Genomic DNA, 5,326 nt, shown 5'->3' on the forward strand with positions numbered 1-5,326 from the left:
AAAAGCTTTTTACTGAGAATTCAGATATGCCAATATTAAAATGTCTAAAAACATGTGAAACCACCAAAATCTAAAGTCCTCGTCATCAGAGCACAGGCTACTGAAGCAGGGAAGACAAGTACACTCAAGCAGTGGGAGCATTGTGACAACGTTGCCATCCAGTAAACCAGCTAGCTATGCAATGAAACGACACCGTCATGTGATCCACAGGTCCCATTCTGGAGGTTAAAGGTCATTCTTAAACTCCGAGGTCCATAAATGGGCCGTCCTCCCCACTGCCCGTCTGTAAAGGTTTCCATGTCCTTTTGACATAGTCAGTGTCCTAAGAGCAAGTACCACAACCCTCCACTCCTCTCAGAACATAGGATTCTTCACAGAGGAATTGCAGCGTCCACTGGGTTTCAACTAAACTATGCCTCAGCACAACATTAGTATAGAAGTTATCCATAGAATCAACAGGTGAAATAGGGCCACGGACTCCAGGAGCGGACCCACAGGAAGAGATGCCTCTAGTTTGAATACTTCAGAGCCAGCTAGAGGAGAAAGAAAGTCTCATCATTTTCACATTCTAGCTCATTTCCCTGAAATAAAAAAGGTGTTCTCTCTTTGATGGGCCACTTTAAAGCATTCTAGGGCCTAATAGTTTTAGATTACCAATGTCATCCAATTACATAAACATTTAATTAATGAGTTAATTACCTGTGTATGTTCTCATCAATGAGAGTGTTACGCTGGTATACTTATAATGCCTCCTCTCCAAATGAAGAGTTTATTATGAGGATTGATTGGCTCACAATTACTGTAAAACCTAATGGTATGGGGGTGTTGGTAGCCCTCTGGCTCTCTCATTGGGTAGGTATTCTAGACAAGGTCAACTACACAGCATAGTGTGGAATGATACACACTTCATAATACATGTTAAGTTGCTCATATGTCACGAGCATGGCTGGACCAAACGCAGAGGCTGAAATCAAACTTTCGCCCAACTGCCTGTGGTGTGTTAGCGTGTGTCTGCCGTGTGTCTGCCGTGTGTCTGTGGTGTTGATATTTAACAGCGCAGCGTCTCACCTTGTGGGCAGTGTCTGCAAACTGCTGGGCTTTGTGCATCAGGTCTACTGTCTGGTTCTCGGCACGGCCCAGTCTCTCCCCACGCTCCTGCAGGGCCTGGCTGGCCCTCTGGACTACACTACCCATACTGCCCCTGGGGGCGCTGCCCACTGGGACTTGCTCTGTGACCTGCTGCACAACACACAGAGAAACAGAGAGACAGAGACAAAAACTGGTCAAGACCACACACACCAAAGATAGGATACCTAGATGGGATACCAAACAGGTATAACATTATGTTACAACATCCAAGAGCCAGAATCAAAATGTCAATCTAGCCATCTTTGCTTTCTTTTATTCTAAACTAATGTTTGTCGAGAGAGAGGTAACAATCTGTAGGGGCTAGATCATGCCACCTGGACTGGTCAACTTAGGAGAGAGACTGCCCTACATTTTCTGTTGGTCTGCATCTCTATGCCCTGCTACTGCCTGGCACCTCTCCCTGTGCCACACACACACACACGTCAGTTGGTTCCATGAGGAGCCGCGTTTCTTCTCAGTCTCCCTACCCCGCAGACTCAAGGCTAGCCTTTGTTATTTTAGCAGGAGGTTTGGACACAAAGTCGCCAGTCAGCTAGCCGCAACCTCATAGAAGAGCCATTCTCTACTGTAGCGGAGAGAGGTGTTACAGAGGACAATTGACAAAACCATCCATCGCCTGAGAGAGGATTATAAAGGAGAATATAAAGGATAGAGCCATAGGCCTACCACTAAGGTTTGTCCTTATATTATTGACGGTTGTTTTGTCCCCTTACCTCCAACCTGAGGACTGCTTTGTTTTGAAACCATCCCCTTCTTCATGCGGTTGAAGAAGACCTTGCAACGGTAGATGACCAGATTCACAGTGCAGGCATCTGTTAGAATGACACCCAATGAGACTGATAAAAGCTGTATCATAACCATGATCAATAGGGCAAATAGACAGTACAGAATTAAACAGGAAATTGGAGTCCATGCCATATCATGAGGATAAACCACTCCTACAGTCTCAGAATAATGCAAACTGATAGCTGGTCAATATTGCACCCTAACACTTCCCTAGGTCAATGCACGTCAATCTGCAAACATGGAAGGGTTAGGACCAAGGGGAAGGGAGTGAATTGGGACTGACTTTTGACAGACTACGCTTCTCCTTTCACACCCCTTTACCTCCTGTGAGTTTGGACTGACAGTTGACAAATTCAGTCTGGCGGGGCCTGGGACCCACTGTGCTCTTCCGTCTAGCCTGGGCCCCTGGACCTCCTCTTTGGCCCCCTTGGGATCCTGGGCTAACCTGGGCCCCTGGACTAGCTCTCTGATCCTTCTGCTGGTCTCCAGCTGGGCTACCCAGGCCACCAGGGACCCGCTCCTTGCCCTCCCAGTAAGTCTGACAGGCGTGGTACATGATCTGGATGAAGATGCACTTCTCTGCCGCTGAGCTGGCCACCCATTGGTCAAAGGCGTTGTCGAATACCAGGTCAAACTCTGGGCAGTCCTGTGGGAGTTTACAGAAGGGTATACAGATGAGGGATACGATAGAGAGGTCACAAGACAGTAGAGGAGAATAGTGGACCAAACCAATCGCCCAGAAACACATGGGTCAGAATCCTGGTGCTCCAATCCCAATTCAACCCTTTATCCATCAAGACCCGATTGGCTCTACTAGTCTAATTAGCCCCCAAACCGCACTGATTCTCATCCATTCTGCTTTGGGAAACTGAACAATGGATACAGGGCTTCCAGAGAGTCTAGGCAGTACAGGCTAAGATACACAGAAGAAAAAAAAAAAACACTACACAGAAAATCACATCTATACCATCTCTATGATGACGTCACCTTGTTGGGGTCGATGCCATCGACCTGGCGGAGCTGCTCCACGCTCCACTGTGACCTCCTGGTGAAGGGGCAGAGCCTCCAAACTGCTTGACCTTGGTGATGAGGAGCTGGGCTGGTCTCTTATTGGTCACTGGGGGATTAGGAGGGGTCATCGGTTAGAAATATGAAACCAAAGCACACGTCATATAATGTAAAAATATCAAAGTAAATCTACACAGTACTACAATGAAGACAGGATATAAAGAATAGATTTAGGATTCACTTTCCACTACTAAACGTGTGTTTGATTTTTTACAAACATTGGACACACACGGGACCAGTCACCATCACAGATCAACAAACAGACCGCCAATGCCCATTCTTCTTCAGTGGATTCTCTTGTTCAAACGATATGAGGGGTTGTAATGGGGGAGACTGGCAGTGCCAGCTGAGGACACTAGTCACTCTTCCGTCAGTGGTGTAATTGGGACGGTGTGAAGAGTCCCTCGAGGGACACTGGGGCAGTGAATGCCCATCACTCTGGGTGACTTCATCACAGTAACAATAGCTACTATGGATGGAGAGTGAGTGACACTGAACATCTAAATAATATGCAAGTGATCCTTCCTGCTCAATTATAGGATCCATGTCCTCTGACAACGTCAGACTCAGTGGTATTAGATAGCCAGCATCACAATGCCCTGACTGCAACACAATGAATACCTCTGCATCCTTCCAGTCAGATAATTCCACCATGAGATGGTTAAACAACGTAGCCTTTTAATCCTGAACAAGAGAGTTGTATATATACACAGCAGATCAACAAGTCCTGGATTTAAAATTCAAGTCACAATGGTCCCAGCTGAGAGAAATATGTTAGAGGAGCCTACCTGACAGACAGATGTATGTCATAGAGAAATATGTTAGAGGAGCCTACCTGACAGACAGATGTATGTCATAAAGAAATATGTTAGAGGAGCCTACCTGACAGACAGATGTATGTCATAGAGAAATATGTTAGAGGAGCCTACCTGACAGACAGATGTATGTCATAGAGAAATATGTTAGAGGAGCCTACCTGACAGACAGATGTATGTCATAGAGAAATATGTTAGAGGAGCCTACCTGACAGACAGATGTATGTCATAGAGAAATATGTTAGAGGAGCCTACCTGACAGACAGATGTATGTCATAGAGAAATATGTTAGAGGAGCCTACCTGACAGACAGATGTATGTCATATATTCTCCCTTGCCTCCAGTGGGAAGAAAGGGAACCTTTTTCCTTTTTCTCCTCTTAACCTCCACAGCCACTAGTATCCTCTCATCCCGGGGGGCAAACACTTCCCTGTTGATAACTGACTGGATATTCATAGTGATCTGGGAGTAGGATAGCCAATAGACAAAACAGATTGATGAAGGAAAATATTGAGTATTTTACTCGTGAGTCACGTGCTTAGTGTATTGTCTTCCAAATGAATAACATCGTATGTGAAAGGTTAGCTACAGATTGGTTAAATCACATTATCTGGTGTAACAAAGATTTGTTTGTATTCAATTACTGGGAGTTACAGGGTAGGTAGTGTTTAGTGTAGCGCAGAGATATCTTCATGGAGCAAAACAAGAATTTATTAAAATAACATTTTCTACATTCAAAACCGACACCTGCAATGGGCCACTTACGAGACCCGTGTTTCCATAAATGAAGGACAAAGACAGTGTCGCCAAAGTATTACACCAAACAGCACCGATCATGTATCTCCCAGTAAGGATACCAAAACTCTTCGGTTAAACCACATTATCTGGTGAAACTATCTGTATTGTAGCTAGTGAAAGGTGAACTGCACACCTGTTAGAGTGGGAGACGCATTAAACTGATTCAAATGAATGTGTCACGGGTCCTCTTTATTCGTTTAAATATGATTACATTTATCATCATCAAAATCCCCAAATGCTTTATCGATTATTATTTAGTAACCCTCGAAATACAACTAAGAGAGAAGAACGTTGTATGGTATACAATACCTTGTTTGTTGTTTTACTCCACCAAGATGCAGAAACAGCTAGGCTGATTACCAAACGACTCGCATGGCTTGTAGAACTGTCGGGCTGCCACCTCTAATCAACCGCCACAAGGTTCACAATCCGAGTTAAATTTCTACTCTAGAGCATTGCGGAGAAGATGACTCTGTCTGGAGACCATCCCATTTGAACAAGTTAGAAGTCACGTGGGGAAAATGATTTATTGGGTTGAATCTCATACAATAATTATTTTAATCTTGGTTTACCATCATTCTTCATAGGCTTACTCTTTGCAGGTTGCTCTCTCAGGAATACATTAAACTGGAAATCAGCAGCAAAAACAATAGCAACGGCACCCTCACTCCTGGTTTGGTAAAAATATGATTGTGCTAGATAAATGTATT

General features: G+C 44.6%; 1 pseudogene; it reads right to left on the reverse strand.

The window, feature by feature from the left end:
- Positions 1 to 260: 260 nt before the first annotated feature.
- On the reverse strand, positions 261 to 5,081 carry LOC121839989 (annotated as a pseudogene).
- Between the last annotated feature and the right edge of the window lie 245 nt (positions 5,082 to 5,326).

The sequence above is a fragment of the Oncorhynchus tshawytscha genome, linkage group LG18, assembly GCF_018296145.1.
Source record: "Oncorhynchus tshawytscha isolate Ot180627B linkage group LG18, Otsh_v2.0, whole genome shotgun sequence".
NCBI lineage: Eukaryota > Metazoa > Chordata > Actinopteri > Salmoniformes > Salmonidae > Oncorhynchus > Oncorhynchus tshawytscha.